Here is a 27,568-nt window from a genome sequence, read left to right as displayed (position 1 = left end):
AATGCTTTTCCTTTCATTTTAGAAAGCCAGCAAAACTCTTACCAAAACCTATTACAGATATAATAGGAAAATTATACCTCTTAGGAACAGAGGTATAAAAATCTTTAAGAAAATAATAGCAAATCAAACCTATCAATATATAGACAGAATAATATACCACGACCAACTGAAATTTATTCTAGGAATGCAAAGTTGGTTTAACATTAGAAAATCAATTGAAGTCATCATATTAATAGAACAAAGGAGAAAAGTCATGATCCTCTCTACAGATACAGAAAAGACATTTGACAAAATTCATACAAAAACCAGAGTAAAAAGGAACTTCTTAAACTTGCAAAAACAGGCTAACTTTTCAACAGAAAAGATAGAAGCTAGAAGACAATGAAACAACACTTTTAAATTACTGAAAGAAAATTCCCAATCCCCAATTTTAAAATTGTAAACATACTCTTCAAAAATGAAGGTGAAATAAGTATGTTTCCTGAAAAACAAAAACTGAGTGAATGCATTGCCAGTACTTGCACTGAAAGAAATAATAAAGAATTTCTTCAAGCAGAAGGGAAATTATCTCAGAAGGAAATATCGAAATGCAGGAAGCTTATTTGCCAATTTTACCTCAATAAAGCTGAAAAAAATAATAAAAATAAGATTATGAATGAGTATACAATAAAAAAATGCATAAGCAATATGAAAAAATAAAAAAGTTAAATACGTAGGTAATTATAAATGAATATTGACTACACAAAACAATGAAAGTAGTAATTTGTGGAACTAAAATATATGCTGAATGAAAATACATAATAATATAAAGGCAGAACACAGGAATGTGGGATTGAAGCATTCTAAGGTGCTAGCATTATTGAGGAAGTGGTGAAGTAATATTTTGTATGACAGTGTAATAAATCAAGGATGAATATTGCTATCACCAGAGTAATCATAAAGGAATAGAAGATACCGAGTTAATAGATAAGAAAAATCAAATGCAGTAGTCCCCTCTTATCCGCGGTTTCGCTTTCCACGGTTCCGGTTACCCCCCCCCAACCAAGGTCCAAAAATAACGCACCGTCACAATGCCTACGTCATTCACTTCACTTCATCTCATCACGTCAGCATTGTACCATCTCACGTCATCACAAGAAGAAGGGTGAGTAGGGTACAATAAGATATTTTGAGAGAGAGACAGAGACCACATTTGCATAACGTTTATTACAGTATATTGTTACACTCGTTCTATTTTATTATTAGTTATTGCTGTTAATCTCTTCCTGTGCCTAATTTATAAATTAAGCTTTATCATAGGTATGTATATATACAAAAAAACATAGTATAAAAGGGTTTGATACTATCTGCAGTTTCAGGCATCCACTGGGGGTCTTGGAACAGATCCCCTGCAGATAAAGGGGGACACCAGTGTAATGAAAAATATTTGATTTCAAAAGAAATCAAGAAAGGAGTGAAAAAGAAACATAAAATAGGCAGCTCAAATAGAAAATAACCAGATGGCAGATATAAATCCAACTATATCAGGAATGATATTAAACATAAACATACTAAATATTCTATGATATTACACTGAACTCACTTTTTAAAAAAGATGAACCCATATGCATTTTAAATATAAGAGAGAGTTAGAAAGTAAAGTTATAGAGAAAGATATACCATGGAAATGGTTTATCAGACAAGTAGACTTTAAAATCATTACTAGAAATATTTCATACTGATAAAATAATCAATTCATCAGGAAATCAATTCTAAATTTATACGCATCTTATAACAACTTTAAAATATATATTTCAAAAATTGACAGAACTAAAAGGAGAAATAGATGAATCCATAATCATAGTGGTAGATTACAGCACTTCTCTCAATAGCTGATAGAATAAACAGACAAGAGAAGCAAGAAGGCTATAGAAGATCTGAACAATAGAATCAACAAAATTGACACAACTGACATACATAGAAGACTGCACCCAACAACCACAAAGTACACATTCTTTTCATGTGCACCCTGAATACTTACTAAATTAGACCAAGATGTGTTCTAATCCAGGTCTCAATAAATTTCAAAAACCTAACATCATTTTAACTATGTTCTGGAATTACAATGGAATTAAGCTAGAAGCCAACAACAAAAAGTAACTAGAAAACATACCCAGCTACTTGGATATTAAAAAATATACTTATAAATGTTCCATGGGTCAAAAACTATATCAGAACAGAAAGTAGAAAATGTTTTGAACTGAATGATAATAAGGATATGACATGCCAAAAATTGTGGGATGAAGCTAAAGCAGTACTCACAGGAAAATAGCTGTATTTTTTAAAAGAAAGACTGAAAATCAATGATCTAAACAATCTCATGAAACAAATAATAACGGTAATAATGAAAAATTCAACTTGAAAAGAAAGGAAAAGCAAAATGGAAAGAAGAAAAGAAATAATGATAAGAATAAATGTAATACAAAACAAAAATACTAAAACTAAAGATAAACATAGCCCTAAAGATGGTTATCTTTTCAAAGATGAATAAAATTGATAAACCCTTAGAGCAAAATTAATCAAGAAAAAAGTTAGAAAACACAAATAGCCAATATGGATAAAGAAAAAGAGAACATTATTACATACCCTGTAGATATTAAACACATAACTAGAGATATTATGAACAACTATAGGCCAATAATTTGATATTTTAGATGAAATAGACAAACTCTTTTAAAAAGTCAACCTGACACAAGAAGAAATAGAAAATCTGAATATTCTTATATCTGTTAAAGTGGGATGTTATCAAAAACCTTTCCACAAGAAAACCACAGGCCCAGATAAACTTCTCCCAAAAATTTAAATAAAAAACAACAATTTTACATAAATACTTCCAGAAAACAGAAAAAGAACTGCATTTATCAATTCATTTACTGTGACCAGTGTAATATAAATACCAAAACTTGATAAAATATATTACAGGAAAGGAAAATTATAAACCATCTTCATTATTAACATACATGCAAAAATCCTTTAAAAAATTAGAAAATAGAATTGAGTGATACATCAAAAGGATGTATTATCAGGAGCAGTTCACTGCAGGAATGCAATGGCAGTTTAACATTCAAACATCAATCTTTATAATTCATTACATTAATAGAAAAAGAATGAAAAAAGTATTATCTTCTCAATGGTGACAGAAAAAGCATCTGATAAAATTCAACAGCCATTACTCTGATAAGGAGAATCTACAAAAACCCAAGAGCAAAGAAATTAAATAATGGGAACACAATAAGAATGCCCACTACTACTACTTTTATTTATTATTGAACAAGAAGTAGCCACTGCAATAAGGTAAGAAAAAAATAAAAGTCCTATAAACTGAAGGGGGGAAGAAAACTGTCCTCATTCACAAATAATAAAATTATATCCATAGAAAATGTAAAAAAAGAGCCCACCTCAGATAAACTATTAAAATTAATAGCAAGGTCACTGGAAACAAAGTCAATATTAAAAATTTAATTGTATTTCTATATACTAGTATCAACAAGAAAATGAAATTTAAAAAACAACAACATTCAGAATAGCATTAAAAATATCAAATAAGTAGGAATAAATCTAAGATGTGCAATAACTCTCTTAAAAAAATGACAAAACATTGAGAGAAAATACATAATATCTAAATAAACAGAGTGATATACCATGTTCATGGATGGAACTCTCAATTTTACAAATGTCAGTTTTCCCCAAACTGAACTATATTCCATGTAACCCCAATCAAAATTCCAGAAGTGTGAGAGTGTGTGTGTGTGTGTAAATTGACAAGTTGATTCTAAAGTTCACGTGGAAATGCAAAGGGCCAAGAATAGCCAAGATAATATTCAAGAACAAAAAAATAAATAAAATGCAGATTTACTATCAAATATCAAGGCTTATTATCAACCTAGTAATTAAGATAGTGTGATAGTGACAAAAAGACTAATATAAGAGAACAGTGAGTTTAGAAACAGACCCATACACAACCAGTCACTTGATTGATGATACAGATGACACTGCAATGAGGCAGGGAAAGGATGGTCTTTTCAATAAATGGTGCAAGGTCAATAGGATTTCCCCATGAAAAACGAGGACCTTTTCCTCACATCATACCTAAAATTCCAGGTAGAATGAAGAATGTGAATGTGAGATGTGAAAAGGAAAGTAATAAAGCTTTTAAAAGAAAACACAGGAGAACACCTCATGACCTTGCGATTATAAAGATTTTCTTAAAGGGACACAGAAAGTAGTAACCATAAGGGGCGGAGGATACACAGATAGATACCTAGATAGATAGATAGATAGATAGATAGATAGATAGATAGATAGATAGAGGGATAGATTATATAGATATATAAATTGGATTTTATAAAGAACTTCTGTTTATCTAAAAACATCATTAACAGAGTGAACAGGCAAGCCACAGAGTAAAAGATATTTGTAATACACAAAGAACTTCTACACAATGTATATAAAGAACTCCTGCAAATCTGTAAAAAATTGATAGACAACCCAATAGAAAGAAAATAAACATATAAGCAGATGCTTAATTTCATTAGTCATCAGGGAAATTAAAATTAAAACCTCAATGTAATACCACTACACACACCCCAAGATGGCTAAAATGAAAAAGACAATACCAAGTGCTGTTGAGGATATGGAACAACAGGAATGCTCATGTACTCCTGCTAGGAATGTAAATTGGTATAACCCCTTTAGAAAACTGTTTGGCAGTTTCTCCTAGAGTCAAATATATATAAATCTAGTAATTCTACTCCTAGGTATATACTCAACATAAATGTGTACATACATTAATCAAAAGGCATATACATGGCAGCACTATTTGTAATAGACCAAAACTAGAAAAAAAACTAAATGTTCACTATCGGAAGGATCAATAAATTATGATATAATCATACAATGGAGTACTATGCAGCAATGAGAATGACTGATCTACATATGACAATGGGAATGAATCTCACAGACACAATGCTGAGCGAAAGAAGCCAGAGACAAAAATCATACATGCTAAACAATATAATTCTATGAAGTTCAAAACTAAGTAATCTATTAGATTAACCTAGAAGTCAGGATAATATTTATCCTCAGGTGGGTGGTGAGTAGAGACTAGAAAGAGGCACAAGGTGGTATCTGAGGTCCTGGTCACATTCTGTTTCTTGATCTGGGTGCTGGTTATACAACAGTGTTCTCTTTGTGAAAATTCACCATGCTCTAAAGCACTTTTCTAATATGTATATTATACTTCAAACAAAAGTTTACTTAAAAAATACAATAAAATTGTTTGGAAGGCAGGTTGACATTTGATTTGTATGATATTGGTATGAAACAATGCGTGCATAATGACAGCCAAAATATTCTTGAAAAAGATCTAAGTAAAAGATTAGAAGAAAGCAAAATGTACTATTTTAAAACTACAGCAGTTAAAATGTACTGGTGGAGTGTGGTGCTAGTGCAGCATAATAGGCAAAACAATGGAACAAACTAGAAGGAATACAAAGTGACACAGTAGATATAAGATATTTTACTATGGTACAGAGGGCATCAATATACAAGTGCATTTACTTGTGCACTTAAATAAAAGCATTAAATATATGTTATAGAACAGAAATACATTGTCTAAAAGAGACAAGAGAATTTTCAGTCAATACTATTAATTCATTAAGTCATTTTACCTTTCGGGACCTAAGCGACTGTCTTTAAAAGGACAGGTTTGGGGCTGGCCCCGTGGCTTAGTGGTTAAGTGTGCGCACTCCACTGCTGGCGGCCCGGGTTTGGATCCCAGGCGAGCACCGATGCACCGCTTCTCCGGCCATGCTGAGGCCGCCTCCCACATACAGCAACTAGAAGGATGTGTAACTATGACATGCAACTATCTACTGGGGCTTTGAGGGGGAAAAAAATAAATAAATAAAATCATTAAAAGGACAGGTTTGAAATAGGGTGTTTACTATGACTTACAATCAAATTAATCAAGAAATGGGAATTTGGGTCAGGAGAAAGCAATGATGAAAGTTCATTTTAAAGTCTGGAGCAGTATGCAAGATAATAAAGGTACAAACAGTTATCAGATTTACCCAGTAGAAAACAGTGAGGCCAGCGGTGACCCGGGGGAAAAGAAAGAAAAGAACTAAAGAGTTCTACTACATCTCCTACAGATGAACCTGATCACTGAATTGATGGGTAAGTGAACTTGGAGGCCTGGAGACACAGCCTGTAGCAAATACCACAAACCATCTCATTCCCACCTCAGGAAGCAACTACAGGGTGATGAAACGCAAACACTGCACAACACACGAACACTGACTGTGTCATATGAAAATCCAAGTACTCTGAACCAGTGTAATTCAAACCCACATTACTAAAGGTCCACTTGTGCCTCCTTCTCTAGAGGCTTAGGAAAGCCAAAGATTATTTCAAGGTTTAAAACTGAATTCTATTAGCGTGTGTGTTCAATTTCTTTTACCAGCACAATGTTAACAACTATTTCATTATTTATTTTTAAATGCTTTTCTATGTTTAAAGGAATCAGACTAAATAAAAACTATTTATAGTCCAATTCTGGCAGAAGTGTGCAAGTCAATATTTAGCCAAGTTTTGAAACAATTACCTTGCATACGGAAGACGCATCAACTTGCACTGTTTACTAACCTGTTTCTTCTTGCTAGTTGGCAGTAGAAAGGAACTCTGATGGAACTATTTTTGAAAAGAACAAAGAAAATGAAAAGAAACAAAATTTCTAATCTCATTATATCATGTTTATTATTAAAGTACCAAGGACACCAATAGTAATAGAACAATTCTTTCATTAGCTTTCAACAGCTGAACGAGAACAATACGATGATAAGGTTAAACATACTTCATCCTTAATCATGCCATCTAAAGATAATCACTACTAACTATACCACTACTAATAATCACTACTAATATTATCAAACTTTCTTGTATGCATAGGAATAAATACACATGTGTATACCCGCACATATACATTATCTCTACATACATGGGCAACACACTCACTCTACGTACATATTCTATAATACACTATTGGATTTCATAACACATATTTTTAAATGACCTTTTAAAAGTCAAAGTCTGGGTGATTTTAATATATTCTTTAAAGTTTTGCTATCTATATTTCCTAAATTTTCAGACATTTTCTCAACACATTTTAATTATTTAATAAAGACCATAAAATTAGGCAACATGCCACCATCTTTTCCTATTACAGCACTAACCTGTAATAGAAACAGGGGTATGGCCAAATTGACAAGCTGATTTTAAAATTCATATGGAAATGCAAAGGACCTAGAATAGCTAAAACAACTTTGAAAAGGAAGAACAAAGTTGGAGGGATATGTTAATTGAAATAGTATAGTATTAGCACAAAGGCAGACAAATAGATCAACGAAATAGAAGAGAGTCCAGAAATAGACCCACACATATGTGGTCAACTAATTTTTGATAAAGGTGCAAAGCCAAATGGAGAGCTTAGACTTTCACACTCACCAAGCTATAACAAGGCAACTCTCTTCCACTGTCAGAGAAGGCCAAGGGGAGAGCTGGGACAGCATCCCCCCACCCGGCAGTGTCAGTGGAGAACACGTGGGGACTCTGGATTCCATCCTCACTCGCTAATATCAAGGAGTCCCTCGCCCTCTCCTCTAAGGTGGTGACAGACAACGTCTAGTAGAGAGCCAGGATTTTCACCACTCTTCAGTGGCAGTAACCTTCCCCTGCTTCATTACTCCCCTCATCCTTGTGTCCCTGGAGGCTGTAAAAGTAATGAGGCACCACTCCTGTCCCAGCCAGGGTGGTGTCAGCCTGAACTCCCAGCCCCACCCATCAGTTAGGAGACACCTCTCGCCCCCAGGGTGTCACAGAGGCTGAGTGGGGAACTTAAACTTTGACCCCTCACTTGGCAGTAGGTGGCTCTTCCCTTTACCACCACATGGTGTCAGAGGAAACCTGCTAAAGAGAAGGTTTAAATAAGATCCAGAGTCTCAGAATAAAATCCCCAAAAGTCTAAGATTTAATCAAAAACAACTCATCACATCAACAATTAGGAAAATCTAAATTTCAATGGGAAAAGGCAATCAACAACCACCAACACCAAGAGGACACAGACGCTGGAATTCTCTAACAAGGATTTTAAAGCAACAATCATAAAAATGATTCAATAAGCAATTACTAACATGCTTAAAACAAATGAAAAAATAGAAAGTCTCAGCAAAGAAATAGATATAAAGAGGAACCAAATGGAAACTTAGACCTGAAAAATACAATAAGCAAAATAAATTAAAAACTCAGTGAACTCAACAGCAAAATGGAGAGGACAGAGGGAAAAGAATCTGTGAACTTGAAGACAGAGCAATAAAGCTCGCATCTAAGCAAGAGAGAAGAGACTGACAAAAAATTACGAGTGGGCCAGGGATTTGTGGGACTATAACAAAGATACACCATTCATGTCATCAGAGTCCCAGAAGGAGAGAAGAAGGAGAACAGGGCTGAAAAAGTTTGGGGGAAATAATGGCAGAAAATGCCCCAAACCTGGCAAAAGAAATCAACCTGCATATTCAAGTTGAGTGAACTTCCAAAAGCACAAACCCAAAGAAATCCATGCCTAGACACATCATAGCCAAATTTCTCAAAACTAAAGACAAAGACAAAAGTCTTGAGAGCATTGAGAGAGAAATGACACCTCACCTACAGAGTTAAGAAAGAATAAAAAATAAATAAGCATCTGACTCAAAGTTAGAAAAGTAAAAATAAAATAAAATACAGAAAAGCACAAGAAAGGACTTCCCACCAAAAAGAAAAGCAAAATTAATAAGTTTGAAACACCAAAATAGTGGAACTCAAATTAAATCAAAAAGATGATCCTTTTTTTTTTTTTTTTTATTCCCATCTCATTTATTGACATGTAAAGTTTTGGGTGACCAGATATTTCCGCAACAATAATAAAAACTCCCTAATATCTATTGAGTGCTGACTATGTGCTAGGCATAAACATTTTTACGAGCTTTAAAAAAGATGATCCTTTAAAAGAACAAAAAAAAAATAGAAAAACCACAACCACCTAGTGGGGGAAAAAAAAACAACAAAACAGAGAGAAAAGCCTAAATACATAAAATTAGTCTAATGGGGGAACATACAACACAGAGAAAATTAAAAGAATAACAAACTACCTGGGTCAACTCTATGCAAATCAGTTTAAAAACACGGATGAGACAGATAGTTTTCTAAGGAAATAAAATTTAATAAAACTGACCACGAAAAAGAGAAAGAAATTTTCCTAAGCAAACCAATACACACAGAAGAAATAAAGTTAACAAAGAGCTACCATTCCCACCAACACAGACGCAGGTCCAGATGGTTTCACAGAAGAATTCTACCAAACCTTAAAGAAAAAATAATTCTAACACTATATCATTCTTCCAGAGCATAGGAAAAGGAAAACACCCAAATTCTTTTTATGAGTTTAATATACATAAAGTTTTTATCAATGCCTAAAGACTGTACAAAAAGAAAACTTCAAAGAAACCTCACTTATGAATAACAATAAAAAATTCCTGAACAAAATACTGGCCAAAAGAATTCAGTAGCACATTAAAAGAATAACAAGTCATGGGGCCGGCCTGGTGGTGCAAGTGGTTGGGTGCGCATGCTCTGCTGTGGCGGCCTGGGGTTTGCCAGTTCTGATCCCGGGCGCGCACCAACACACAGCTTGGCAAGCCATGCTGTGGCGGCATCCCATATAAAGTGGAGGAAGATGGGCACGGATGTTAGCTCAGGGCCAGTCTTCCTCAGCAAAAAAAAAAAAAAAGAGAGAGAGGAGGATTGGCAGATGTTAGCACAGGGCTGATCTTCCTCACAAAAAAAAATGATAAAAAAAAAAAGAATAACAAGTCATTTCTGAAGGTTATCTTAGAAATGCAAAATTAGGAAAGCTACTAAAATAAGTCATCATATAAACACACCTAAAAAGAAAGACCACATGATCATCGCCCTAGGTGCTAAAAACATATTTTACACTATTTATCATTATTTTTATTCAAAAAGCTCAATAACAGAAGTATTACAGGATATATATGTACCTCATCCTTAAAAAAAACCCACAAGCATGGGTTGTGGGTTTTTTCCTCCTTAATGGAGGAAACACTATTTAAAGTATTATGAGTATTTATCACATCTACTATGTTCCAGACATTGCTGTGGTATAGACAAAAATCCTGTACTCAAGAAGCTTACATTCTGGGAGGATGAACAATTGAGAAGTAAAATTATACGTTATATAGTGTCAAGTGCTAAGAACAATTACAGCAGGGAAGCAGAACACGAATCCTTCGGCAGGGGAGGGGAAGGATCCAGGTTTATACAGGGTTGCCAGGGAAGGCTTCACTGAAGTGACTTCTGAGTGACGCTTTGAAGGAAGTCAGGGAACTGGCCACATGAAGGAAGAATGAGTCCAAAGGCCCCGAGGGGGCAGCGTGTCTGTGTGTGAGGGAGTGGGAGGAGGCCTGTGCACAGAAGATGTTCAAGAGCAGGAGGGCGAGTAGCAGATGAGGGGAGAGACAGAGCAGAGTTTCAGGTTCAGATAACACCAGGCAGTAGACGTGATGGGAAGCCACTGGAGGGTTTTAAGCAGAGACTAACCTTTCAACAGGATCACTGGCTGCCATGCTGAGAAGAGAATACAGGGGGCAGGAGCAGAAGCAAGAAGCCCCAGCTGGGATGCTACTGCAACAATTCAGAGAAGAGATCACGGTGGCTCAGATATGGGTGGTAACAGTGAGGGTTGTGAGAAGTGACAGAATTCTGGACTGATTTTTAAGGTGGCACCAAAAGAATTTGCTAAAGGATCGGATACGGAGTGTGAGGAAAGGATAAGAAAACAGAGTTGTAATTACCTGAGATGAAGACCCCAAAAGGAACTGGTTTTGTGGCAAACGTGAAATGAGATGCCTCTTAGACATCCAAATAGAAGTGCCAAGTAGGTAGCTGGATATGTCTAGTCTGGAGTTCAGAGGAGATGACCAGGCTGGAGATGCAAATTTGGGAGTCATCAGTATTTAACAGCAATTAAAATCAGAAGATTGGATGAAATCATTTAGGAAACTAGCCTAGATAGATGAGAGAGTTCCAAGAACTGAGTCCTGGGGTACCCAAAATTTAGGAGTCTGGAAAATAAAGAGGAACCAGCAAACAGACCAAAAAGGAACAGTCAGAAAGGTAGGAAGAAACTCAGGAGAGTGTGGTATCCTAAGTCACGCGAAGATCAACATAAAGACCACAAATATCCGGAGTTCTGGCAACAGTGGAGGTCAATTTTCAGAAGAGTGGTTTTCACAGGGTGGTGGTGAACACCCAGTGGGTGCAGTTTCCAGAGAAACTGGAGACTGGAACCGTTCTCTCAAACAGTTGCGCTATAAAGCTGAGAGAAAAATGAGATAGCGTAGCTGGGGTGAGGGGTGTGAGTGGAGCAAGAGGTTTTATTTTTGTTCTCTTTCTTTCTTTCTTTTTAAGATGAGAGATAACATTTTTGCTCCTGATGGGAATAATGCCAAGGGAGGAAAAACATTAATAATGCAAGAGGAAAAGGCAGTCTACACCAACGTCAAGCCACCAGCAAAACACCCCAAATGTCCATTGACAGGAGACCAGTTTAACGGCCTGGAAGTCCACCCTAGATCCGTCCTCAGCAGCACTGAGAAGAATGAGGAAGCATTCCCTGTGATCACATGAGAGATCTTCCTTCAAGATACGTCACATAAAAAAAGTGGTGGCAGTGGCAGTAGTAGCTGAATTAATTGTAGGAGAGTTTCCACTGAGCTCCCAGGATGCGCTCGGCCTGATGTTCTGTACTTTACAGACATGATATAATTTAATCCTTGTGATCATCATCGTTTACAGGGAAGGAAACAGGTTAAGTCACTTAACATATTATATAGCTAAAGAAGGCAGAATCGGAATATGAACCTGTGCATTCTGATAATCTGATAATAATTCATGCTTGTAAAACGCAAACTTGTGTTGCCTGTAATCACTAATAACTATAGTCTCTTGATTGTCTACCACAGTCCAGGGCTTCTCATTCATTAAGGCATTTAATCTTCATTTAATCCCCTCCAGAGAGGTGTGGGGAGCAGGCTGCCCAAGAGAGGACTGAAGGAGGCCCTGGAGCCCCCGGAATTAGAACAACATCCCCCCGCTGCCGCTGAGATCAGGGTGGGCTCCACTGCAGGACTCTGCCTCCTCTTAGTCTGTGACCCCTGCCTCTGGTCCAGCCTGGGCATCCAGCCCAGCTTTGACCTCTGTGCTTCTTTGACCCAGTGTTCTAGCTAATTAAATTGATTCAAATAACCTTTAAATGTATGAGGAAACTGAAAATGAAATATAGGTGACAATGGAAGGCACCAATATTCTATAACACACAATTTCAAATAAATCATGAATGCGTGAATTGAAAAGTGAATGAACAAATAAACAAACAGATCTTACTGCAATTTGTCTTGCTTCCCCAGCCCAGGTAAGCAGCTACACTAACATTTACACCGGCTAGCCCCACAACAGAGGCCTCATGTGGATTATTCATGTCAGTGTTGTTCACACAGCTCCCTAGTCTCCGCTCTTGAATCTTTCCTTCAGATGTATTTCCTCGCATGTCCCCTTTTGGTAGCATCTTAACTCTTTCTCACTTTTGTACATTCTTTGTAACAACTTGGGAATCCAAACATCTTCGGATATATAACTTCCCCAGTTTATAAGGTATATCTTTGCAGGAAAAAGATTGTATTTTTTAAATTAATTATTCCATATCGTCTTTTCTAGCTACTCACCATAGGTTTTTTGGGGGCGATGTGGAGGGAGTGGGCAGAGGAGGATCTGAAACTTATGCTCTGTGGATGTTACACATGCTTAGTGGCTATTGATGCCACACAATATGACAGAGGGAAGTGGTTTCTCCTCTCTTCCCCATAAACCATTAGTACTAATCAAAGATGGAATCACATTCAGAAAGGACACAGGCATTTATTTCACAAAAATGTTTCACTTTGGCTATGACTCCACAAAATGTGCTGCTGAAATGACGGCATGAGAAAGAGACTCTCCTCTGTTTTTCCCTCTCACAAAGCTAGATGTTAGGAAGATGGCCTAATCCATTTCCCTGATAATATGCTATTTTATAACCTTCACCTTCAAAAAAGCCATTAAGGTGCTACCTGTCTATATTTCTGAGAAAAACATCTAGTTACCCTCACTGACGTAGGCAGAATGGTGAACCCGAGTCTCTAATGCACAGTGTTGTGCTTTCCTTGAAAATCAATTCCACATAATGGATGTGATGCTTTGCTATTTAATCCAGAGTGATGGCTCAGCAGCTCCCAGTGGTTTCATACTCACAGGAGTCAACTTTTGCCACTCTTCACAATAGGTCTGTAGCCAGTAGAGCGGCATAAATTACCTGGTAGAAGGAAATACACAATGTTTCAACCCAAAGGCCACTTCTCTGCCTGGCACATCTCCCTCGTTCATAACTAGGACTTCCCCAAACCCCCAAAATCATATACAAAATCCTAGTCTTTTTTCTAGTTTGAACCAGTGTCATCGGAAGGCATTTAGGATACATTTCTGGAGCGCACTCTGCGGAAGGGTGCAGGGCAGGAAATCAGTGAAGAGAAAGGGCAAAGGACTGAGGACGCCCCACAACGGGTGCAGGTCACGTGTGCGGATGCGCACCTCTCGTGAGCAGAGGCACTGACTGCTTCGTCCCAGACTCTTTTCAAGGATTCTGGTAGAGTGAACAGCCTTGGATGATAAAGACAGTGTCTCCCTGTGGAGGGATTAGCAGGAATGCTTACCGTCCAGAATAATAAAGACAACGTCACCTTCTGGCAGGCTTACCACCCATGACAAAAGATTTGAGTCCCTAAGCTCAGGGTTCCTCTCCTGTAACGCAACCCGTTGCACATCCAGGTGCCAACAGGCCCTCTTCACATTGCCTTGTGGGAACTGGGGCTTGGGAAGCTGGCATAAATGCTAATATTCCAGCTGCGCTATTGCTGTGAAGAATGAAGTCCTTTGTCTCTGACCCAGGAGTCCTGCATCTTCCACTAGCATCCATCAAACTGTGTCAGGCTATCTTGTTGGCTTGTAAGTAGGGTAAAACTTCAGAGCCTTCACAGTTCTTGACAGTCACCAGATGGTATTAAAAAATCTTATAACATTGGAAGGACTCCCTGACACAGAGGGAGTGTCTCTTACAGCATTGGGAAAGCATGTGTGGGCACAGCTCCCAGATCTGATGAGGATGTCACTCTATTATAATGATTTCTACGTCTCTTTAGACCAGCAATTCTTACATTTATGGAATGGGGTCATAGACTTTTTGAGAATCTGATGACAGTTCTAGGAATATATCCTCAAAATCACATGTGAATATACACATATTTTGCAAAAAAATTTGCACATTCCTGGACCCCTTAAAGATATTAATTGGCCCTGAATCAGAAACCCTGGCCTGAGCTGATTCTCCCTAAGGGTAAGAACCATAACACAGAATGGAAGTGCTCATAACACAGTAGGCACTCAACTAATGCTTATAGAAGGGGGCATGAATAAATTTGAGAAAGAAATAAGTAAATTAGAAGACTAAAAACTTACATAGATGATACTCCAAAAGATGAAACCAAAGAGGACACTAGTTATATTGGGGAAAAAAGTAATGGTAATAAAGGAGGTCCTGGTAATTCTGCAGGAAGAGTAAAAAGGAAAATGGTCTCAGGAAAATAAACAGATTCAGACGAGGTGGCTAAGAACATAGACTCTACACCCACATTACCTGGGTTCAAATCCTGACTCTTCCACTCGCTAGCGATGTGACCCTGGGCAGTAACTTAACCACTCTGTACTTCGGTTTCGTCATCTGCACAATTGGCATATAGCACCCACCATAGAACAGTGCCTGGTACATGGAGAGTACTCAATAAAGTTAGCTGTTGGGGTGGCGTCTAGATCCAAAGCACAGACTGTGCGTGATAAAGACAGAAGCCTTGCAATTCTGCTGCAATGATGCCGCTATTGTCTAACAGGCACCACTAAAACCCAGAGGGGTGAGACCCACTAACAGGACCTGGCAATGTTAAAAGAAAACTAACAAAGGAGGCAGGAACCATACGATCGTAAAAGATAAACTTGAGTGGAAATCCAGGAACCTCATAGGAAAGAAGGGGGTAAAGGCTACGTAGTGGGAGCTTAAAGAGCAGCAGACAGAACTGCGCCTACGACTCTCTCATGCATCGCACCGTGGGCCACAGTGCTTGATGAAGGTACCGTCCTGATTCACGACTTCTTCTTCCCTAACTTACTGTTTTTTCACCTGACCCTCTGATCCTCGGCCTTCCTTGGCTTTTGATATCTGCCTCTAGGCCCTCAGTTTCTGGCAAAATGCTGAGATTCTACTTCTGGGTTATGGAACCCAGTTCCTCTGTCTGAGCACCTAGTCTCAGCACCTCCGCAGCCCAGTATGGGATGTCTTCGTCCTCCAACCCCGTCCTGCCAGTTGAACCAATATCTAGGTCCCAGGGGCAGCTGGACAACAGAGGCCGCTCTGTCCAACAGAAGGTATGAATAGAGCTTCCCGAAGGCAAACTACAAAACTGGAGCAGAGGAAGGAAATGGCTGGGAAGGGGTCCTTCAATTACCCAGGGTTGAGAAATCTTACCTCTTCCGAAAGAAGAGGGGCTAAAGTTTCTTGCATGGCTCAAACATGAGAGGAATCTGTGAGGGGAATGGCCATCAAACTAACCACAAAGGCTGCCACATGAAAGTGACACAGTGTTCAGGGAAGACACCTTTGGGTTCATAACAAGAGCAGGAGAAGAATGCCGAGTGTTGTTCTCCAGGGCCACAGGCGTGTATGAAAAGCCAGTTCAGAAAGTACAGAGCAATGATGGACCCTCTCCCATCTACCAGAAACTGTAGAAAGGACACAGCACAGACAGCATAGGAAGCCCTCAGAAATGAAATTCGGAGGATATAATAAGGAAGATATAAGGAGTTGGGGGGCACTGTAACCAGACTGCTCTCTGATCAGCAAAGAGAAAGAAAGGACATGAACAAATGGTGCGAGGAACAGGGCAAACTGAGGCCGAAGGCAAAGTGTGGCACAGAGCAGTGTCCAGTCGGCCGAGCACCAGACAGACATAGTCTGTGGAAAATACCATCACCCACAAAACGCTTCAAGCAGAGAACAAACACACTGTCCAGTGAAGACAGAGTAATATTCACAAGAGTCAGAGAGAAGGCAGAACTATCTTATTCCTATTTTTGCTTCCATATTTCTCTCCAAAGGAATGCTTGGTAAGCTAAAAGCAGCAGACGACACAGTTAAAAAGACTTGAACCCCAAGATAGGTGGAGATTCTAAGAGCACACTTCACCTCTTTAAACTTGCTCGAGTGTTCGGATCGACCAAGGTGACTTATGTCCCATGCCCTTGAAGTAATTTGTAGCTACGATTGTGAAGCCGTGGTCAGCAATCTCGTTGAGACATTACAGAAACCAGAGCAGAGCTGGAACTGGAAGCAGGCAACCACGGATCCTGGTTTTCAAAAAGATGGGCTCAGATGAGGTAGACTCTGCTCTTGGGCAACTTTCTGGATCTATTCTGGAAGGGATTGTTGATGAGAAGGCCTATAGCAGTGGTCCCTGAGAGGAGACTAGGTGCTCAGGAAAACTGGCCTCATTCCCTCTGAGATAAGATTTCTAGACTGAGAATCTGATCAGTCCATAGACACGGCACGTGGGGATTTCACGAGGCATTTGAACGCGTCTGTGCTCCCTGGGTGGAGGGGATGAAAATGCAAAAGTGTGACACCACAGAAGGGTTTGTACCTAACTGAACTGCAGTTACACATTAACAGTGTTGCTTAATTTTCTCATAGTTGTCTGCTTGGCTTATTCTGTTCAGTGTTTTAATCAAGAACTTAAGTAGAGACAGAAGGCAATGTTTACCAGATTTGCACATAATAGAATAAAAGTTTAAATGTATCTTGACAAGATAGAATGCAAATATGAAATTTAATAAGAATAAAAAAGTTTCCAAAAGGGGAAATACCACTTTAAAATTCTTAAGGCATTTCCACTGAGTGCAAGTTTATGAGTCATAAGTGATTTTTTCCTAATTCCTAAGAGTCTATGATTTCACAAGCATCAATAATATTTAAATAACAACTGTAGCAGCAACAGCCACAACAAAAAACTAAAACAACCCGAAAGGTCACTGCTTCTTTTGGCTAGCTCTAAATACATAATTAAAAGATTTTTAAAGTCCTAATCTTTGCAACCTCTATTCCAATAACATTGCAATTGCATCCAAGTCACCATGCAAAGACTGTTTCAATAAGCATATGCTGCCCAAACAGACGTCACCCTAAAATGATCAGAAACTATTGAGATGATGCCAAGAATGCAATAGTCATATGGAAAATTCACTTTACTTTCTGGCTGGCTGCCTCAGTTTCCCCTCCTGATAAATAGGGGTGGATAATACTTGCTAACACTACTCTGAGAGGTATGGATCATAAAGATCCACAAATAAATCCCTGTCAAGCCCTTTGGCCTAATTCCTTGGGAAAGGTCTCTAGCACCCTTGCTGCTCTTGTTAAGCACAACACTCATTCCACAGCGTAAAAGGGTCCTGACTCACCCACCCCGAGAGGTTCCAGTCAACTGCTCTGTGGAGGGCTCTGGGTGGTTCCAGAGGAGAGTGTAGATGCTCACCACCACGCCTGGGGTGGAGAACCTCCACTGGGTGTCGTGGCCTTCAGCAATCCATTCCTAAAAGCAAAGAACACAGGCGTCCAGCCTGAAAGCTAAGAGGTAGGAAGCTCTCAAAAATGAAACAGAGGCTTCTGGTGGCGACACTGAAGGTAGGTACAGGCCTGTCAGGTACAGCTGGAAGTGCTGTGGCTGTTCACACTGAAGACATCGAGGGAAGTTTCTGGGAAGAGATGCCATTGAGGTCATTGGGAGAGGAAGTCCTTCAGTCAGCCCAGGGCATGACTTCAAGGACACAGCTTGGATTCAACCAAGACCGCAGACATTGAGATTATCTGCCATGATTTTGTTCTCTCCCTCATTCTGCTACCACTTTCGGGGGGGTGGGGCGGGGGAGGGGAAGGAATTTGAATTGAGGGATTTATTGCAAAGTCTTCTGTCCATAAAGAGAGCTCCAGCTTTTCTGCTTCATATTTCCTGTTCTGACCTTGGAGGGTTATCTGGAGTTTCGCGTTTGGACATTTTTACTAAGGCGTCTTCAGTACATGAGTTAAAAAGCCCTATACAGACTCAGCCCAGAGACCAACATGCCCGGCTGTGTGCCTCTGACGGTGTGAGGGGCTTCGTGGGGCAAAAGGACACACAGGCTGCTTATGTTCCTTCCTCCTGGCCTTTGGCTCAGCGGTCTGCCAGCAACCTTTATGGTATGGGGAGGCATTTTTAGAACAAGACAGAATCCTTGCCCCTAAAGGGTTTATAACTTAGTTTGGGGGATAGTCAACATAAACAGTCTTGATTAAGGACGATTACATAGCCACAAATGCCAAATTCAAATATCCAAGTCACAAAAGTATTTTCTCTGGCTGGAATTAGCAGTACGGCTGTTAACACAGACCAAACATAGAATATGCATCCCTGTTTTCCCCATTTCATTGTAGGAACCAAGATAAATGTGAATTGCCCCCTTTCCACATCTCTGTGCAGAGGACACAAAGCCCTCTGGAGGGAGGGCTCCTCCCCAAGGCAGTGAGATGCTCTGAAGTGACTCAGACAAGGCGTCACTCCTCAGCACCACCTCGTTTTTATGGAAATGTAATAAACTTCAAATAGTAATAAGGAAAGCTGCAGAAGGAAAAAAGAAATTAAGAAAAGGATAACATTTATTCCTGTGAAGGACAGAGACCTTCACCTGCATCTTTGTCCTCAAAAACCATAAGCCATGGCCCAGACAACTAAAGAGGCCACCTAAACCCATGTTTATCCTGAACTCATTAACACGTGCTCTTACCAGAATGAGGTGAATCCTGGTTCTGGTGCTTCCTACACTCTCTACAGCGGTGACCTCAGCCCCATAGAGAGAGCAGATGGGCACCAGACAGGTGGTGATGGAGAAGTGACTTAGAGTTTGCACAATGAAGCCGAGAAGAATTGGCACAGTGACAGAAGCAGTTTCCAAAAAAGAAAAAGAAAACTGTATTTAGATGATTATAATACTAATTACTTTGACATGATTATAATTAGTTGAGTACATATTTAAGCTGGGCCATCACATAAGTGATTTTGAATTTGAGTATGGCTACCTAAAAATAAATATTCTATTACTTGGAATTAAGAAAGTCAATTCCTCCTCCAAACTATCTTGTTAAAAAAATATTTCAGGAGTTGAAATGGTTTCTATTTATTCCTATGCCCTTTTCAGTTTGTCACTTGTTCTGGCTGGTCAAATAATCAGCTGGTTACCCTTTCAACAATCTCTAGGTTATCTGTGAGCTTATAAAGATCTGGAGGATATGAGGAAGAGTTAAAAGAGACTCCCTCAAAGGCGAGTCATTCAATAACTTCACCAGAGTGTCAACTCCGTGGGGCAGGTAACTCTGTCTGGGCCCCAGTTCCTAGGAGCGGGGAAGCTTCAGAGACACTGGCTGAATGAGTAATGAGGATAACTGCACATCTCCCCAAATGCTCAGGCCGCTGAAAGCACAAGAAATTCCCTGTACCTCTCAAGGTGAGAACCAGAGACCTTACACTTGACCCTGGATGTGGTCATCCGTCTGCAGGAAGGTTACTAGGATGGGTGGAGAGCAGGCTTTTACACTTCTCCTGTGTCTATCTTTTATTTTAATTCACACAAAGTCCAGACCGGGGAAGCACCTAAAAGGCATACAAATTATCAAAAATGGAAATATTTTAAACAATTGGAGCCTCTCCAACACCACTTCTTTTAAAAAAGGAAACCTAGAATGATTGGAAAAGAATATAATACAATTTTGGGTGTTTGGCCTGAAAAAAGAAAAAGAAATCTACAGCCATCCCACACAAAACGCCTGACCTTTCAGTTCATTCATAGATTGATGTTGGGGTGAGCAGAAGGGATATAGTGAATCAGAGCCAGTTGTCTGGGTGGTCGTGGGTCATTCCCCAATGCCATCATGACATATTTATGGAGTTATATGAATGTGAAAATGTCAAAGTGGAGAGAACGGACACAAACAGGGTACTGACCATTTAGTTTCCAAGGACACTTTTCAAACCTTTTTTTTTTTATATATTTAAAGAAATCAACATCTTCCAGGGTCCTTCCCTGGATGCTGGCTCCCACTTCTTGCCTCCTTGTAGATGTGTTCTCTGGTCTTCAAACCTGCCCCAGGACCAGCCTACAAGGGGGCGCCTGTCTTTACGCTGTGATTGAGGTTTGGGACTCAGCCAGAACAACCTCCAGGAGGCAGACTTGTCAGCCACACTTTGAGGCTGAACTCTGGTGAATTCAGGCTGACCCTGGTTCTCCAGAGCTCCCACTGGTCAAATCTGGGTTCCATGGAGGGCCTCGTGCTCACAGCCGGCCAGGCAGCTGGCCCTGGAGACCAAGGCAGGAAACTCAGCCACATGTGATACGACCAAGAGACTGAGTGTCCCCATAAACTAAGTTTCTCAGAGTGAATCAGGTGTCTGGGAGTGGGGCTCAAATATCCACATTTTAAACAAGATCTTCAGGTGATCATTATCCTTGCTCAAATTCGGGAACCGTCGTCATACACCATTCCATCTGTAAGACAAGCCACTTACTTTACTCCAATCCTACCTACATTACAAAAGTTTGTCATGAGGCATGGTGAGAGGAAAAAGTTCTATAAATGCAAGGGAGATTGCAAAGTTTCTTGTTGGCCTCGCTTTCCCCCCAAAACAAAAGGATACAGTTTTTTCTCAGGTAGAACAATACATTTACTCAGGGTCTGAATCCTCTCAATGACCTGTGCAGAGGAAAGGATTATGTAGATCGAGGCAGTTTTCCCACAGCCCATTCTTTCTGAATAAGAACTATTTCGAATATGTTGATCTTGTATGCCTGAACTGATCAAACACCCACTCTTGGCAATTATAAAATTATGTAACACTGATTGTATTTGGTTTTATTTTGGCAGGACAAATGTTTGGCTTTGTTTCAGAGGATAACCAACAAGGATTTGCATTCTAACACAACACTGGTTTCAGGAAAATAATAAAAGATTATGAAATGCTGAATATTATAAACTTTTAAAATTCTTGAGTTGACGCAGTTGAATAAAAGGGTTTTAATTCTCACCACTATCTGCAAAAGACACTCTTTGTTCTCTGTTCTTCCCTCATATGTGAAAAGTTAAGAAAACAAGACCTTGGCAGCAGTAGACAAATTTCCACATCCTCAGGAAAGCATCCCCATTTCCCGTCAGTGAGGGAATTCTAGAAAACTGGCCACGTCCTTAGGAGAGGAAACTTGGCCCAGGGGGAAGAACACAAACTTTGGGAGCAGACAGATGAACAGCAAGATCTCTCTGATGCCTGCTCATGAGGTGATCTTGGGCACATTACATAACTGCCTTGAGCCTTCATTTCCTTGCACAGCCCCACGGTAGAGTGCGGGGCACGTGGGAGTAGGATGCTCAGTTTCAACACTGGCAACCTCTTCCTCTTTGCCAGTGGTGCTGAAAACACGACCCTGGGTTGCCTTTCAGGCACAGTGTCAAGGACGGTGAAAAGCAAAGAGCACCTTCCATTCGTGGATTATGTCTTAGCTAAACCTCAAGAACTCAAAACAAAAGTGAGACCAGAAAATTATTTTGCTCATTCTCTTAAGTGATTTACGAGTCCTTGCTTAAAGGAGCAATGTATTAAAGTGTGAACTAACTGAAATTTATTCCTGGCTTTCTGGTATGACTTCTCTTCTATTCTTGCTGGTCAAAAGTTTTACAATTATTTGCAAACGATCTAAAGATTTTACACTGTTAATTAGTGTGTGTTTGTGTGTAGCGGCAGTGGTGGTGGTGGTACAGATGTTTAAGGAGACAGAGCTGGGGGAGGAAGTGGGGAGAAAAGAGAGATGCAGAAGATTGTAATAAAGAGAAGTCGGTGCCTAACACCTAAAGGAACTCAAAGGCAGTTACAAAATGTAGTCTGAAGTCACCATAGAATCAGATGCTTTTCATCCAGGAATCCTAATACCTTGTACAAGTAGGATCTCTCTCTCTCCTCACAGAACTACAGATGCAGATGATGGAGGTTTGTCACAGTCGTAGAGCAAATCACCAGCTCACACACCGCTCACTTCAACCTAATACCTTCTTTCTAACACGGTCTCTTTCTCTACATAAACTTAGAAATAACGATGTGGAAAACTTACCTTTCTTCCATTCACAAAGAAAACAAGTTCATCTGAGTCCATAGAACAGACATTGGGCCAAGATAATGGGCTGAAAGTCGTGAAATTATGTGGAAAGCACCTACAACTGCGTCCACCTGACAGACTCGGCGAGATGCTCCAGTGGGAGGATGGACAGGGGATGGAGGGCAGCTCAAGAGGTCACTTTGGCCTGCACTCCGAGTGTGTTCCTCCAAACAAACCCTGTCTATCTGGGCTCCCAACCCTTTTACTCCCACCTTCCTCTGCTACCCCCACTCCCCTCCTCCCCTGGGCCAATCTGGAGCTTCAGTAGCAATCTAGTTCTTACACATGCGCACTTCTCCCCACAATGGGGAGAACCACTGGGATAAAACGCTGTCTTACAGCCAGCAACAAGAACCTTCTTTAGTCAGTGAAATGGAACTAAATTAAGTCGTAATGCATTCAGGTGAGTTGTAGATGTTAAATGTATTTGTTTGTTAATTTGTGTTAATTACAAAACTAATGCATATTTTTTAAAAATACAAAAGTGTGAAAAGTGAAAATCCTTCTTCCCAATTTTCAGACTTCAGAGTTAATTATGCTTCCTCTGTGCCCATAGAGAATTTGCCCATGCACATATGACTCTATCTGTGTGTATACATGAATTATTTTTATTAGTTACTAAAAAGTGAATTCAAACCATTCATACTATTTTAAATTTGTTTTTTCAAGTTTCTCAGGCTCTCTGTGCCTCCATTGCCTCACCTGTGAAATGGACAGAATAGTATCTCCCTTGGGGTTGAGAGGGTTACATCACTAATACACGTAAAGTACTTACAACAGCACCTGGCACCTAGTAAGCTCTGAAGAAATGTTAACTATTCTTATTATTGCCGTCATTTATTAAACAGTCTTCTATTGATTTACATTAAGTTGTTTTCCACTTTTCACTATTACAAATAATGCTGGAAGGAAAATCCTTGGGCTTTAGCTTGGTACATTTGAGCAAATACTTCTGTTGCACAAATTCCTAGCCCTGGAAAACCTGGGTGAAGGGCATGCACACTACTAGGTCCAACTAACTCGCCTTCCAGAGCTTGCACTAGTACAACGACTCATTATGGCAGAGTCTGCTTCCCCACAGCCTTCAGCAACACTGAGTATTAGCCATGCTTTCCATTTTTCCAGTATGTGGGGGAATGACAGCTGGTAGTGGGTATTTCTCTTGTTAGGGTGAGGTTTTCCATCTTGCTACACATTAGTGAATATTTGTATTTATTCTTCTGTCTTTGACTATTTTCTCCTCTTAGAGTCTTCTTGGTGGCTGTAAGAAGGCGTTTTATCCCAGAAGGTCACCCCAGGGCAGGGAGAAATGCGCATGTGTAAGAACTAGATAGAGACTGAAGCACCAGATTGGCCCAAGGGAGGAGAGTGGGGGTAGCAGAGGAAGGTGGAAGAAGGGTTTGGGAGCCCAGAGAGACAGGGTTCAGTTGGAGGAACACACTCAGAGTGCAGGGTGTTCCCTCCGACCCCTGTCCATCCTCCCACGGGAGCATCTCAGGGAGTCCCTCATGTGGACACAGCCATGGGCGCTTTCCACACAACTTCACGACTTTCAGCCAATTATTTTGGCATAATGTCTCGTTCTAAGGAGTCAGATGAACTTGTTTTCTTTGTAAATGGAAGGTAACTTTTCTACATTGTTATTTCTAAGTTTATGTGGAGAAGAGTTTGCATTTTTAACACATGATACAAAAACCTCCACTCACCGTGCCCACTCCCATATACCCATTCACGTTCCTCTTGTCCCCAGTCTTCCACCTTTCCCTTTCCAGGTCCTGCCCAGCTGGCCAAACCACTCACTACTACCCAGGAGTCTGTGTATATTCTAACTTTGGGCCACTCTGCTTTCCACACAGAGTGGATAACCAGGTGCACTATCCAAAGCTCTGCCCATGGGGAGAATTCCCCTCACCGCCTCTGAGTAGGGCTGTAATGCAGACACTGCCCATATCTGGCTTATATGCACATACTGAGCCAACCCATATGTGATCCAAGCTCAGACTCTTTCCTTCTCCATCACCTTGTCATAAGGGACCTCTCGCCCCACCATGGAGTCATAGGTGTGAACCAGGGGAGAGACCTCTCACCCCATCATGGGGCCACAGGTATGATCCAGGGAGAGACCTCTCACCCACCATGGGGCCAGAGGTGTGAACTGGGGGAGACAGGCTGATGCAACCCCAGTGGACGGCGGGGGTCTGGTTACCTGCTCATGCAGCTTGCTTGTCCCTTCATCCCTGCTTGCGCTTGATTCTCGATGTACCCCTTCCATCTTACCTTACTGCTTCTGAGCTGGCTTCACGGCATTTGACACGATCCTCAAGTTATCTGTGTGCATGTTAAATTAGAGAAGCACTACGTAGCAGCAGACAGATATAAGGAGGGGTGGGAGTGACAGCCCCCTTCCAGGGAGACGACACGGGCAAAGTGAGAAAGGGAACAGGGAATCCAGGTGGTGACAGAGAGGGGTCATGGGACAATGCTGGAGAGATGGGCAGGGCCGGATTCACAGGGTGCATCTGCCATCTCAGGGATTTGGGACAGTGTTCTGGTGGGATGAACAGGAGCCGCTGGAAGGTTTCAGGCAAGGGCGAAACATGACCGTGCTGTGCGTGTGTCCATAAATTTATATGTTGCTTTGGCTTCACTGTGGAGAATGGTCTGGAGGGGAAGCAGAATGAATGCAGGGTGATCTGAGGAGACTATCGCAGGAGTCAGGGGAGAGAGAACGGCGGCCTCAAATAACATCGTAGCCATGGAAATTAAGACAGTGAGAGGCAGAGCTAAGAACTTTCCCTGAGGTGGGACTGACAGACTTAAGGCCTGACCAGAGGCGTGCTCCGAGAGAACGGAGCATCTCGGATGACTCCCCGGTTTCTGGCTTAGCATCTCGTGGGTGGCTGTGCCGACAAGGAGATCTGTCTGGGACACATTAAGTTTGAGGTGCCTTTGAGACAGCAAGTGGCAATGAAAGGCAAGCGCTGGGTTTTCGGAGCTGGATCTCGAGGGAGAGAGGCCCAAGTGCAGGTAGAGATTCAGCAGTCATCTCCAGCCACGGGGTGAAGGTCACCCGCCAGGGAGAGGGGGCGAGACGACGAGGGACCCTCGGCTCCCTCGGGAATTCCAACATTCACAGACCTGGGCCGGAGGAGGAGGAGTCGGCACAAAAGGGACACAAAGGAGGCACCACCGAGGAGAGGGAGAAAGCAGAAGAATCAGAAACCTTGGGAAAGCTGGAGAAGTTGCGAGAATCCTAGGAACGTGCCCTCCTACGATGACCTGTGGCAGCACAGCACCGGGGTGAGCCTTTAGACGGTGTCAGCTCCTGCTGCTTCCTGGCTCTGCATTTCACTCGGATTAAACGCCTCCGTCCTCACAAGGGTCTCGAGGTTCTGGGTGACTGCCCCGTCCCCAGCCCTGCTCCAGGCACGCAGGCCCCAGTGCTGTCCCCCAGGGAGGCCAGGCACCCCCGCGGGGCCTCTGCTCTCGCCCCAGCAGCCTCTTCCTCCGGGTGCCTGCTCGGCTCAGGCCCTCACCACCCTCGTCCCTGACCTGTCCCCTGCAGCCTGCTCCCGGCCTCGCCCTGCTCTGCTGTCACTCGTTCCCTCTGCACCCACCAGCATCGACCATTCCCCACCATTACTCACGTCTCATGTTACTTATTTCCTGTCTGTCTCCCCTGAACACAGTATCATCTCCACAAGGACAGGAATCTTTGCTGGGTTGTTTACTGCGATCTCATGGACCAGGACCGCGCCTGGCGCATGGTGGGTACTCCGTAGTTGTCTGTGGTATCAACGAGAAAGCCTGCTCTTTACAGGGCTTTAACGTAACCGCTGGGACCATGAGGAGAATGACCTTGGTCTCTAGTCAGAGCCCATTGAAGAGCCACTGCCGTCTTCCCCTGGCCCAGGAACAAGGGTCCCGAGTTGGGAGTGTGACCACACACCAGTCCCAGTCCTCTACCCCTCAGGGGAGATGCTTCCCTCTGCCGGGAATGGAGACGGAGGGTCCAGGGGTGATGTCTTGCTGTGTAGCCCCCTTTCAGGTGTCCTGTCACTGAAGGCCATTGGGATAAATTTCTTAGGATTCTCACAACTTCTCAATCTTTCCCACCTTTTCCATTTCTCTGCCATATCTTTTTTTTCACACACCATAAAATTCACTGTTTCAAAGTGTACAATTCAGTGGTTTTTAGTATATTCACAGGTTGTACAGCCTCAGCAGTATCTAATTCCAGAACATTTCCATCACCCCCACAAAGAAACCCTCAACTCAATAGCAGTCACCGCCCCACCCCCTCTCCCCTCAGCCCTTGGCAACCACTAATCCGCCTTTGTCTCTATGAACTTCCTGTTCTGGACATTTCATACAGATGGATTCACACCACATGTGGCCTTTTGTGTCTGGCTTCTTTCACGTAGCGTAACATGTTCAAGGTGCGTCGTGCTGTGGCATGTACAGTGTTCCATCCTTAGTGTGGCTGAATAATTGCCCCTTGTTTGGACAGTCCACATTTTGTCCAGCACATTTTGTTATCAGTTGGTACAGTTCTGTTGCTTTCACTCTTAGCTATTATGAATACCGCCATGAACATTTGTGTGCAAGCTTTTGTGTGAACATATGTTTTCAGGTCTCTTGGGCATACACCCAGGAGTGGTCATATGATGATTCTATGTTTAATTTTTTGAGGACCTGCCAACCTGTTTTCCACAGCATCTGCACCACTTTCATTCTCCCCAGCAATGGACAAGGATTCCAAATTCTCCACATCCTTGTCAGCACTGACTCTAGTCCAACACTTTGATTCTAGCCATCCTACTGGGTGTGAAATGGTGTCTCACTGTGGTTTTGATTTGCATTTCTTTAATGAATAATGAGTTTGAGCATCTTTTATTGTGCTTACTGGCCATTTATATACCTTCTTTGTAGAAATGTCTATTCTATTTCTTTGACCATTTTTAAATTGGGTTATTTATCTTCTTATTGTTGGCTGATTATAAGAATTCTTTTTATATATTCTGCATATTAAATCTTTATCAGATATATGGTTTGC

The 27,568-nt window shown here is 41.1% G+C and overlaps 1 pseudogene; it reads right to left on the bottom strand.

The window, feature by feature from the left end:
* LOC131410470 (shugoshin 2-like) overlaps window positions 1-24,784 on the bottom strand; it is a 52,271-nt pseudogene extending 27,487 nt beyond the window's left edge.
* Window positions 24,785-27,568: the final 2,784 nt, after the last annotated feature.

This window comes from Diceros bicornis, chromosome 10, assembly GCF_020826845.1.
Source record: "Diceros bicornis minor isolate mBicDic1 chromosome 10, mDicBic1.mat.cur, whole genome shotgun sequence".
Lineage (NCBI taxonomy): Eukaryota > Metazoa > Chordata > Mammalia > Perissodactyla > Rhinocerotidae > Diceros > Diceros bicornis.
Note: the sequence above shows the minus strand (reverse complement) of the source record. Positions and strands in the feature narration are given on the sequence as shown.